This window comes from Phodopus roborovskii, unplaced genomic scaffold (assembly GCF_943737965.1).
Source record: "Phodopus roborovskii unplaced genomic scaffold, PHOROB, whole genome shotgun sequence".
Lineage (NCBI taxonomy): Eukaryota > Metazoa > Chordata > Mammalia > Rodentia > Cricetidae > Phodopus > Phodopus roborovskii.
In genome coordinates this window covers 13,202,874-13,216,184 of record NW_026126485.1, presented here as the reverse complement: position 1 = coordinate 13,216,184, position 13,311 = coordinate 13,202,874, and positions in this window count along the sequence as shown.

The window sequence follows — 13,311 nt, the reverse complement described above, 5'->3', positions numbered from 1 at the left end:
TCAGTCAAGTTGATTGTGCACTCATCCAACAGCACCCTAGTCCCCGTCGACACAGCTGGAAGTACAGGGTACTCCCTCCTCACAGTTAATAAATTTCACTGGGTATTCCAGCCATTAGTGGTGTGCAGAGGGAGTGATCAGAAATATTGAACTGGTACACAAAGACTTATCTGAAAAGGAACACATACTCAAGTGTGAAATGGCTTAGACAATCCTCCAGGGTAGCCTAGAGACTGTTAAAACAGCCCAGGGCTAAAGAACAGAAGGTTTCCCCCTTCTGTCCCACTCAGTGTTAGAATCTTTATTTCTCTATCTCAGTCTGCGCTATGGGGACACAAATTGCCGAAGGAGATGGAAGCCTTGGGACTCCCACATACCTGGGCATCTTCCCTGGGCCTTTCTGTGTGGCTTTGGGCTGTTGGCAAACCCACAGAAGGGAGCTATCTGCCCTGATGGCTTGAACCCATTCCTCCACTGCACCTCTGCCTGACACCCACCATATGCATCTCCTGCCAAGAAGGCAGAGTTAAAATAGTAAATAAAGGAAAGGAAAATGCAGATTGCCCTGCGTCCAGGCTTTGGATTATAACAGAAAACGACTGGACAATCAGGGGCTGCTGGTAATGACAGTTTATGTAGACTACCATCGTGCATGGCATTCTCTAAGCCCTGCAAGGAACCTTAGGCCTCACTGAGTCACTGGCTTGAACCTTGAAGCTGGGTCTTCTGCTAAACCCTAAGGTGAGAAGCAATCAACAATCAGAACTCATTGATACCTATATACCTATAGTCTTGGTCTATCAGAACAGAAAGTAAATCTAGACCTAGTTCAAACTGATGAAGAACATTGTTATTCTTGGGGGTGGTGCAACCATTTTATGGGAAGCTCTCTTCCCCACAACAGCAAATTGGGCAGCCAAGTATCATTTTAGAAATACCTGAATGCACTCAACCTGATTGACTGAGATTCCTTGGCCATCAATATGTTACTGGAGGAACAGCCTACCACTACCACCACTGAAGAGTGAATGGGCTGAAGAAAGGTTACCTTCATTCTTTGTCCCCTCAGAGTTCTAAGTTTCTCAAACCATGATTTCAGGGTCCTGATGTGTTCTACAAGGGGAGGAGAGGACCAAGAACTATGGGAAATAAATTCAAGCCAAGGAGGATGCAGCAGGCAAGGTTACTTCATTCTGACTGGACAGAATCACACTTGTCAGTTTGTCTATTAAAGAAATAACATTTTTTAGAGCAACTGCTCCACTCAGATCACCAGACTTTCCTTGCATTTTAACATTATTCATTGGAGGGGGGACATATATTTCTGAGTGGAATCTTGGAGGTCTGATGTCCCAGGAGAAACGCTAAATTGCCCCCCCTCCACCCATCTCACTCCATGCAACCCTGGCCACCCAGGCAGAAAACTGGTTTTCTCGACTACCTCAGGGTGCTTCTGTAAGCAAGCACACCTACCGACCACCAGCTACCCTGAGGGGATGCCAGATGCTAACACATCTGGGCTCCAACTTCATCTCACAGTGCACATCTGCTTCTTAAACAATATTCAGAGACAATGAGCCTAAACATGCGCTTGTAAATAGGAGAAAAACGAACATGGAGTTGACACTTGGACACTGCAGCCACCTTTAGTGAAGGCTCCTGAGCAGATGGGCTATTTCCTTTAGTTATCTGTCCTCCATGTAGTGAAAAGTACCTATCCAGAGCCCCTTCCCGAGCATCTCCACCAGCCTTTATTTTTCTGTTCAGTTTTTCTTTGCACCCCAAGTGCAACTACTAGCCCTTTCATCCAAACAAGGACATCCACATACTCCCACAGGATGATCACCCAAGGTCACTGCAGAAAGCCAAAGAATCTCAGTGACCAGAAAGAACAATAAAGGACTGGGGTCTAGTTCACTTTCTTCCTGAGGCAGCTGTCCCTAACGGGGGAGACCTCCTCTTAATTCTCTCCACGTGGAGCAGGGAGAAGGAGAACAGAAGAAAGGAAGAGAGCTATGTAGTCACTGACCTGGGCAGCTCTCTCCCGAGGGCCAGCTGTTTTTTATTTTTTCCACCCGACTTGCTGGAGATCTGAAGGTAGAAATGACGGGCAGACTTCACCGCTGTTGCCGAAGCTCCCGCCGCAGTCCCAGTCAGCAGCTGCTTCACTGCGAATCAGTCAGGCTTCCAGCCAGAGGTAAAACCTGGCTGATGTGAATCCTTGCTAAGAGCCCCCTCCCCTCTGCCTTCCTTGGCTCACTGTAGACGGCAGAGCTCTTCCGGGTTGCAAAGGGGTGGGAAGAGGGGGGAGGGAAGAAGAAAGAGGGAGGGAATGAATAGCATCCCCCTTTTGCAAACACGCAAACCGTACATCAGAGGTGTGTGAAACTGAGAGAGTTGGAAGGGGTGGAGTGGTGGAAGGGGTGGACAAGAAAGATCGCCTGAAACGTGACCTGCCTCTGGCGCCTACAAAGCCAGCCCACTGTCTTCTGGCAGGGATGGAATTAACACTATAAATGTCACTGTCCTGTTGACTGGGTTATTACCATAGGTATAAACATGTTCGAAGCATTTTCTTCTCACTTTTGGATAAATGGGGGGGTCAATGGGAGCTTCTAGGTGCGCAACCAGTAGTGACAGCTGCTGACCATCACACACAGCCAGCCAACTAGAGCCCAAGTCTTCAAAGTGCTTTTCTTCTCCTTAAGTTTGGATTTACACTGGCACCCCCAATCCCAAAAGCAGGCTCTTTGCCCTTACTTCACCCCACCTTGCCATCATCACCACTGCTTTAGTTGGGGGTCTAGTAAGTTAGCTGTCTAGTAAGTTAGAATTGGGGTGGTTTTTGACTGAGCTTGGCTGCTGATATTTGACTTGTATGTAGATGAATATTTACCGGTGGTACACAGATTAAAGGGTCCTATGGATCCCAATTCTCTTAAAGACTTCTAGAGGAAAGCTTTCCTTTGAGGAGAAACAAACAGGAACCAGAAGCATCCAGAAAGAAAATCTTTGCAGGAAATGATACCCTCTGCCCACCCAGAACCCAGGAAACTGCAGCGTTCCTCTTGGGGTTTCCCTCACGTTTCTCTCATCCTAATAGCGAGGAAACCGGGGGGGGGGGGGAAATCTGCCACGAATAAATTTCAGCTAGAGTGAAATGAAACTCTGTAAACACTGAGGTAGAAAAGGGTCAAGGCCCATTTGTTTTGACAGGTCGAGTTTTCCTTTCACAATATTTATACAAAAAGAATATGGAGACTGACTTTAAAAACAAATATATCTTTGGGGAGAAATAAAACAAAATTTTGGCCCTGGTTGAACCATGAAGTCAGTAAGTTTGGACTGCTCCAACCGGTTGGGTAGGAAGGGGTAGTGGTCCAATGTCCTAAGGTACGGTTTGGGGTGGTCAGTCCCTGGGAGTAGGGAAATGGTGAGAGCCAAAGAAACTGCTGGGTGGATGAAGGCAGAGACCAGGACAGAGGAAGAAAGAGAAAGGGGGGCCGGGGGAGGGGGCAAAAGTGTTAGCGTAGAAATGCGTGGGGACCCGTGAAGTGGAGAGAGGCACCGAGTGGTGGGTATCACATCGCAGGGTGGGTAATGCAACAGCAGGCAATCTTTTCCCCTCGATAGGGTAGGTAGCCTGTCTCTAGCTCCACAAACCAGAAATTCTTTCCATTTAGACACCAACCCGCCTGCCAGCCAGTCTGCGCCTCGGCCGGGTATCCTCTGGGGTGCGATGAAGCACCGAGCCGGGTAAGCTGAGAACACCATTTGCCAACCCAAGGAGAGTAGGTGGTCTTCTGGTCCTTTAGGGATCTCGGATGATCCATTCTCACCGAAGCAGCCCCGCCTCTGTCCCCAGTCTTGTGGCTCCAGCTCTCTGCCACCAAGTGGCGGAGTGAAGCTCTCCTGTAAGCTTTGAAGGCTCGGCGGGGACCACTCTCTAGACAGCCTGCGCCCAACCTGTTGCCCTGATGCACCCTGGGGAACTGTCCAGGAAAGCCCTGGGCCCGGAAAGATGTCGCTGGCTTCTGTGACCCATAGGAAACGCATGCAACCTTCATCTTTACACGCGACTGGGTGAAAGCTGTAGCAGAGACCTGACCCACGTGACTACAGTAGTCCGCATGCACCCAGCGGTATCTAGTTCTCAGTTCCAGGTCCAGTAGTAGAGTGGGGGCCATTTATGGCTTTCTGCAAGTTTCCCTCTTCTGCTTCTTTCCCCCTCTAAAGCTTCCTGATGTCCCGTCCCCCTTTTTCCTTATACTCAACAAGTTCGCCTCCAATTTGAAAGGCATTTTATTTTAAGAATTTATGTCCAGTCCTGACGCCTCTAATACTCAAGGCAGACTTTTCCTTCTCCCAGTCTTCCATTAAGGGTCCCTCCCGCGAGCACCAGTGATCTTCTCTCTCCAAGGTCTCCACCGGTCTGCTGGCCTGGCTGCACGCATTCTTTTCTGCCATTTCTGTGAACACCAGCTTTTGATCGCCCATAATTCCAAAGTGTAAAAAGGTGTGAAAATGTGATAGCATACTGACATCATCGCTCCCAAAAGCCTTACCTGAAGAAAGTTAGGTTGCCAAAGAAAAAAAGAAAATCCTAAGGATGGCAGTGATCGTACGGGGGGGGGGGGCTAAATGCATGTTCTGGCTTTCTTAATGGATAGAAGGATGGAAATGATATTGGGCAGTTTGGGGGTGCTAGTAATTGAAGATGGGGAGAAAGTGAGGTCAATAAAAGAGAGGTTCGCATGGTAGCATGCCTTAACATGCCTTAACAACTTCCCTCATTTCCAGAACTCTGGAGGCCGAGGGAGAAGCAAGTTGATCTGAGTTCGAGATCAGCCCAGTCTACAAAGCAAGTTCCAAAACAGCCAAAGCTGTCTTGCAAAACAAAACAAAAAGTGGGGGGCAGTGAAGAATTTGTTTTTCTGAGTAAATAAAGTGGGGGAAAGGCTCTGAGTCATTTCCTGGACAGAAGAATTGAAGATTTATTCCTGATCCCTGAACATCAGCTAGGCACTAGAAAGATAGCACTTTAATGAAGCCATGAGTCGCTTTTTTAAAAATGCAGTTGCACTTGCTCATTGACTCCTAAGAAATCTCTCTCTCTCTCTCTCTCTCTCTCTCTCTCTCTCTCTCTCTCTCTCTCTCTCTCTCTGTGTGTGTGTGTGTGTGTGTGTGTGTGTGTGTGTTTTCTGAACACCTAGATCACAAAGCACTGGACAGTCCACAGCCACTGAGCCCTGGAAGACTTCATTGTTGGTTACCTCTGCCTGTACCTCACTCCCTACCTCACTCTACTTCAGGTTTCTCCGACTCCACTTCCCCTGCTTGGAATAACCACTGCTGAACTTTTAATTACTTCACTTGCGGTTGAGGTGGGACTGGGGACAAGAGGCAGAGGTCCTTCTACTTGGGTAAGGTTGTGAACTTAGTTAGCAAGGGAGATGGTGTGTTTCACTAGACCTGGGGACAGGTCATAGCTTTGGGACATTCCTGGGGACCATTGCACTCTCCTAATGGCCACCATCACCATTTGGCTGCTCCCAATCCAGAGTTGAGTGCTATAACTTTTCTGGGGTGAGAATCTAAGGCATTGGGGTTTGAAATATAAAGGGAAGTCACCAAACACGTGGAAGAAGAAGATGGATCGGTTAACAGCTAAGGGATAAAAGAAACACCGAGTGCAGCTCTCTGGGATGGCCATGCAGACCATTTACCCACTGGATAAAGAAAAAAAGAGTCCCCAAATGGAGGAAATAATCTCTGACAAACCTCCAAGTCTTTCTAGGACTGTAATCAGTTAGTGCTGTGTGTAGGGAGGAAGAATCCATAGTCACCCTGCACCAGTGTGCTCCCATCATCCCATTTCTTTCCCCTAAAACCAGGAAGCAGTCTTCCACATCCTGCTTTTCTGCCTTCACTGTGAGATTACTTTAGGATTTCAACAGCACACAGCCAAAGGACAATATGCTGAACTATTACCCAGGGTTTAAAAGTTCTAATCCTTCAAGACAGGTTTGGTTGTGAACACCTGTAACTCCAGCATCTGAGAAACTGGGGCAGGAGACTCATGAGTTTGAAGAGATCTTTGGTCACAAAGTGAGACTGCCTAAGAACAAACAAAACAAAATAGAAAAACATGACAAAAATCTAATCTTTCAATCGAATTTATTGAAATTTAACTATGGAAGTGTAGAAAATGAGGACTTGACTTGTAAGAATGCAAAGTGTATACAGCATGGAACATAGTATTCTTGTTTTTACACCCCCCAACAAAACATTTATATTAAAATCACCAACCAGGGTTATGATTCTGAGTATGTTTTCCTGATTCAGTCCCATTGGGGAATGTGTTGCAGTAGGCATCTAGCTAATAGGGAGCTATGGATGCCTCAGATGAAAGTTTTGAAGAGGAGCCATTAGAAATTAAAACAACAACAACAAAACCCCTCAGACCCATTCCACCCAGGCATCCTAAATAAATAGCCCCATTTGCAAATTCCTATCAATTATTACGTGATGGGAAAAATCCTATCTGAAAATAAAGCACGTGGAGGGGGAGAATTTTAATTAAATCTTACTGTGGATATAATGGCATGGAAGTGATTTTTCATTCGGTGCTTGCCTGCTCACCAGTGTTTTATGGCGTTTTCTTGCCTCTGACTTTATTTTAAAATATTAGGCGAGGTGGAGAATTATAAACGACTCTTTCCTTATCTGTACTGCTCACATATCCAGGATCAGAGGAGCTGATTAAGAAAGAAGTCAGAGGCAACGCTGGATTCATAATGATTTGGATAATGAATCCTTATCTCTGCTTTCCAGATTATCTGCTTTTCAGCTCCCAATGTTTTGTTACATGGGATAATTTATTGCATCTAATACATCACAATGAATCTGATGGTGGAAAGTGATGGCCAACGTTGTGAAAAGGGGGCCCTTATTTTTTATCCCCAGGCAATGAAACTGCTTTTTGCAGTTTTTAATTGGGAAAATATAAGGTAGATCTGATAAAAAAAAAAAGGGGGGGGGAGCCTGGGTATAATCTTGCCTGGTCGTGCTTTACCACGCTGCTCTTTAATTAGTGTGTCAATTTCAGGCTGAAATTAACAAGATCGACCTGAAACCAGTGGCTTGCTTCTCCCCAGTGCCAAGATCCTAATTTTTAACATGATTTATTTTTTATGAAAAGGGAGATAATTAATCATAAACACTGACTAAAGCACGGGGCCAGGTTAAGATAAAATGCTGCTTGCATCTTTATATAGAAAGATACCAATAATGTTCTTTTTCCTAAGGTGAGATTTCCTCTCTCCTGCTCCATCTTTCTCACTCCCACACAGTTCACCTACCACTGGCCACTCCAGCCTCAACTCATGCAAACCAGAAAATAAAGATCAATTCCAGGTTCCTCCAGATAGTCATTGCTTTTGCAACGTACACACACACACACACACACAGCTTTCAGCTTGTCTGGCTTTGTCTGTTAACACATGCAGAATAGGCACAGGCTTGATTTTCTTAGACAGCAAGGGTGGACGGGTTCTCTCAGACCCCCATTACCCCACCTCACCCCTACTCTCATCAACTTCTTCACATTTTAGAGAGAGGGGGGCACACATCTCATTTAATGGCTAATTAGTTCCAATAATTGCCATTTTTGTTTTCTTTTGTCTCTCATGCTAACACCAGAAGAACAAAAGCCATGGAAATGCAACAGGCATAGCTGGCCTCTGAACAGGACAGATGTCAGAATCCAAGACTGAACCACAGTTCCCTCCCAGCGTCTGACATCAGGCTTAGGAAAGGGGCAAGTGTCCTCCATAATTCACTCTTTAAGCTTTCTGTGGCTGCTGATTACTTTCTTGGTGTTTGGATCAAATAATCCTTGGGAATATGTAAACGAATAAGAAGAGATTCATACATATTCGCTCTCCAATTGTTTCTCCTGACCTCAGGTGGTAATTTATTGGCAATTGGATGGCTTGCACCCGGAATACCGAATACCGCTTGTCTGCATTCCTGAACCCCCTCCTCCAGCTCTCTTTCTCTCTCTTTCTCTTTCTCTCGTGTATGTGGGGGGTGCATGCACACACATATACATGATAGTGCATGTGTTTCTTTAGGTTACAGAAGATTTTGTGGTGAAGATCTTTGTTTTTAAAGACTTAATTTCCATATTCCTATTGTTTTCTTTTCCCCTACTCTTAAAACAATGATTTACTTTTTACAGTGTGAGAATTTAAAGTTTGTTTCTAGGACTATAATTCCCTACATAGTTATTTAGGAGACTGAATCATTGGGGGTGTACATGGTCGCCTATGATGGGATGGAGTACACGGGGCTAACAATGATGAGAAAGATGTAGTACACAGGGGGGAGGCTGGAGCAGGGACAAAGCATCCTCCCATCTATCCCTGAAGGTCCTGCCTTTCCCATTCCGGGATTATCCAGGGTTCCCATCTACATCAAGTTCAAGTCACAATTCCTGAGGCTGCCCCCACCCTTAGGAAAAAGAGGCAATCAAATAATGATAGTCTCTCTAAAACTTGGGGTTTGGTTTTAAACAACTATCAGGTTTTAGGTTTATACATGGAGACCTGATTTTCTGGGCTAATTTTTCTTTATCTCTTAATTCACTTTGTTCCTTGTAACAGTGGACCTCAGACTCAAAGTTCTTAAGTCTGTGCTTAATATCTGGACGGTTTCCTCTCTTCCTTCTCCGTATTCTCCCTCCCTTCCCCTTTCTTCCTCTCCTTTCTTTGTGACATATCCCTCCAAGAATTTCAAGTATCAATTATAAGTAATATGAATTCCCAGTCTCAACCAGCGAAGTGCAGATGATCCGATAGGAGCCTGGAAACGGAGATTCCCTAGATGCGGCAGAGTGCTGGAGCCTACTGGGCCGTTTCCCATGCCCAGATGAACATTCAATTTTCCGGCATTATCTCCACACTTAAACTCGCTTTCTCCATCTCTGTGCCAAGATAAATTTGCATAATATTTGCAGCTGTAATTAGCTGATGAGCATCTCCCAGCTCCCCCTTTTGTTTCCCCCTGCATTTGGTCCTTCTATTGATGCCACGTTTGATCTTTAATATCACAGGATTCCCGATAGAGGGTTGACTATCTTATCTTCCCGGTTCCAAAATCTTCTAAAGAGGGAGAAAGGAAGGGGAGGGGAAACTGGGAGAGAATGGTGAGTGAGGAGAGCGAAGCTGGCAGTTATCAGAGTTGGAAAGGTTTTGTTGCAAGAATCTATAGGTACTGACAGAGCCAATAAGGCAGATGGAGAGTTGGGGTGCAACAGGGTTGGAGTGGAGACACCACTCCAGGAAGGGAGAACATCTATGATAAATCTGTTATTATTAATGCAGAGTGGGGGCAGAGTGGAACTGAGCCATGGACACCTTGTGGGGACTGTGGATTGGTCACCAGCCTCAACTGTAGGCCAAGACTCTGTTAAGGCAGAAGGCAAAAGCACTGAGTAGGAGCCTCTCTCTGTTCCCTTTAAGCTGAAATGGGAAGTTTCATGACCCCGCCCCTCATCTTCTCATCCTTTTGCGTCCTTTTGTAGAGAGCACAAGACTCCTGACTTACTAATACTCCTCTGCTTACAGCCTCTCCAGCCCCACTTCAAAGAAACAGGAACCCTAAGTGTTGAGAAGGAAAAAGAGAAGATACAGGGGAGTAGGAAGAAAACATGAAGGGTTGCCTCCAAAGTAGAACAAATCAAAAAATTACACGCCCGCCCCCCCCCCCTCGTTGTTATTTGTCTCCGATTTGGAAGTTTGGGAGTGGCAGCGCTGTAGGAGGGAAGGCGACGGCTTCAAGCCGCAGTCTGTAGTGGTGTCTGTGGGAATGGGGAGGGGGCAAGGAAAGGGAAGGAGAGAGAGAAAAAAGGGAGAGGACAAGAAAGAGTCGATTTTCATGGCAATCATCGGAACAAATAGCTAACATTTAACATTTACACCCGCACTGGCGGCGCCCTGGCGCTCTGCGGACCTGGAGCCGGGCTAAAATGTCCCGAAAGCCTTTGGAGAAAACGAGTTTCCAGCTATCAGGTTCTCCCCATCTCCTCTTTTCATAAGGCTTCGGTTTCAGGCTGGACTTGTCCAATGTCTGCGTTACCGCTGCAAGCTCCTAAATGAGTGTCAAAGAGGCAAATATCAAATAGCGCCGAGGTCAAGGCGATTTAGTTAACCGCGGGACGCTCAGGGCTTGAAATTTCTGTGGGACTCCGCGGGGGAGGGGAGAGCTCATGGGTGGGTGGATGGATACACCGCTGATGCATGCAGAGATGCATAGTGGGAAGTACACATTGAGGCAATGGCAGAGAGAGAGAGAGAGAGAGAGAGAGAGAGAGAGAGAGAGAGAGAGAGAGAGAGAGAGAGAGAAGGACTGAGGGAGGAGCCAGCCTTCACCTGGTCCAGGCCTTGCCTCTCATTTCCTTGCTCTTCACAGACTAACGGTAAAGCTCTCAGACAAAAGTTTCCTTATAACTTTTTTTTTCTTTTAAATGGGACCAATTTCAGAAATCCAGGCTCTTGCCACAACCCAGGCTGTAAAAGCTGTATCATCTCCAGGTCTCAGTTTCCCCTCATGGCAATTGGAGGGATTATACAAGGTGATAATAGCCAAGACCACTCATGCAGGCTATGGGGCTGGAAAAGAAAAGGGGAGTGATGTGTGGTTGACTCTATAGTCCCTCTTCTCATTGTCACATGAACAACCTGAACCCACCACCAGCCTGGCCTATAGACAAGACAGATTCTCAGAAGCCAAAGTCCCACAACCCCCTGGAACCATAGAAAGGCTTCATCCAAAAGCTCTGCCAGGTCGGTAGCCCACTGCGCTAGGAATTACTGCGGTATTACTAGCGCATAAATTTGCCTATCCAGATTCCTCTTGGCCTCTCAAGTGTTTGAAAAAAAAAAAAAAAAAAAAAAAAAAAAAAAACCTCTTTGGGAGGGGTGGCAACGAAACAGATTGAGGACGAGGATTCTTTCTTTCCAAATCCCTCTTTCAAGTGGCAAAACCGGAAGCTTATACGGATGCAGCCGCAAGACAGGGCCGGCTGCTGAGCCCCTTTTCACCAAGACTGCTCCCTAGCTCCGCATAGGGTCTCTTGTCTGTGTTGAGACCCGGGTGTCACGTGTATGAGAAGCTGAGCTGTGTGGGTGGGCGTGTGTGTTCCTATCCAGAGAAAAGGTCTCACAAACTGAGGGGCGGAGTGTGCAATACAATCGACTGTTTCCCCGGGTCACAGAACGGAAAACTAGCTAGGCGTCAGCTAGGGAGACCTTGCCTAGAAAGCCTTTGGCTTCTTAAAACAGAAGGATGATGGGAAATGCAGCTGGGCCTTCACCTCATCCTCAGTGCGATTTTTGCAAAGCCATATGCAAAGGCTGAGACCTGGGCTTCCTTCTCAGTCCAGAGGAGGCAAACTGCGGAGTCCGGGGTCTGTGAAGGAGGCAGGAGGGAGGGGCTGAAACCGAGAGTACCCAGGTGGGAAGGGATTGAGTTGGTAGGCACCTGTCTTCTTAACTCCTTTTTATAATAAAGCTCTTCCCTTCCCTCAATATAAAACTCTATGATAATCATGAGGAACCATCATGATCCTCTCCTCAAATTGAAAAAGTTGTGTATGTGTGTGCGAGAGACAGACAGAGAGAGAGAGAGAGAGAGAGAGAGAGAGAGAGAGAGAGAGAGAGAGAGAGAATATGCCAACCTCACTACCGTTTAGGTTCCGGAGAAATTCTCAAATAGAGAGTGTAATTTCTCAGTTGATTTTGATTGACATACTGTCCCTGGGATCATGTGTTAATCCCTTCTTCACTCAAGCCTTTTCATAACTCATTTCTCTCTTGCTAGATGGGGACTCTGATGGTTACCGAGGCAACGATGATAGCACTAAGCTATTTCCCTCTCTGCAAGGAGGCCATTATTCCGCATGCATAGGCCATTTGCAACAGAGGTCGCCACAAAGTCATCCACGACACAGCACACGTTTATTAAACTTTTATTCTCTCTTTTTACCCCAACACAGAAACTAGTTTGCACTTGCAGGCAAGGGGCGGTATCTTGTCCTGTTGTGTATTGGTAACAACTGTCCTGGAGTGGAGGAGCCCACACAGGTGCTCATTTGCACACAGACACAAACAGAGGTCTGAGTCACTGCATCTTTGCCCTCAGCATCAGTCTCCAACAAAAAAGGTCTTGCCGCCGTTTTGTTCACCCACTGGGTCATCTTCAAGATAAGAAGATAGAACCCACTTCTCAGGCCATCTTCACTTCTGCCTTCTCAGGCCATCTTCACTTCTGCCTCGAACACCCAGCTAACAGGAAGCCACCATCAGTCCCATTTTCTCAGCACCACCCCTTCCCCACACACTCCAGCAAGCCTCCCCTCTTGAATGGGGAAGCCCTCCTTGCTGGCTTAGTAGTATCTGCTGGTCTTGAGATGATGCACTGGAGCTCCGAAGTTAGGTTTCCTGCTCAGGTTTGGCCAGTGTGTAGGTCCTTGAACTATCCTCCACCAGTCCTGGAACTTTGGAAATGTGCAAGTTTGGTTCAGGTGGTTCAGAGGAGTGGTGGTGGTGGGTCAATGGGATATAATCAATGGGAACATCTATTGATAGTCGCCTAAATACATCACAGGAGCATTTACATTGCAGGAAACATGATGAACATTTCTGTTCTCAATCTTCAAGGCCACCAAATCTGACCTGTGAAGGTCACTGATGGTGGAGGCTTCTATTTCCCCTCCAGCACCTGCCAGCTCCTTCTCTCACACCCTTCCCTCGTGCCCTTCTCACTTCCTTTCCTTCCTTCCACACTGTGCTCCTCTTCTTTTGCTAAAGGAGGAAAAGAAATGGATCCACCTGGCCCTGGGGTGCACTTGTCCCCTTCAGTCTCCCGATATACTTGGATTGATTCCCGTCACCTCTCCCTTATTCTCCCCTAAAAAGGTCACTGTGGCCCTGTTCTTGTGTTGTTCAACAACCGGAAGAATGTCCCAAATGAACCCTCTTTGAGACCCAGGGAACAGATCTTGTTTTTCTCTTGGACCCTCAAGGCAGGACCAGGTCTCCCAGGAGACCTACTCCATAGCAACTGGGCAGGGCAACCTAAGGAAATGGCCCAGATTCTAAGTGGTAGGTAAAACTGACTCCAAAGCTCTCAGGGGTCAACATCCCCCCCCAGCACTCCCCCTCCTCAGCTGCTACTGGGATATAGTTGCTCTGAAGGTCAGACACCACCACCCCAGCCACACACATCAGAAACTCCCTCAGCACAGAA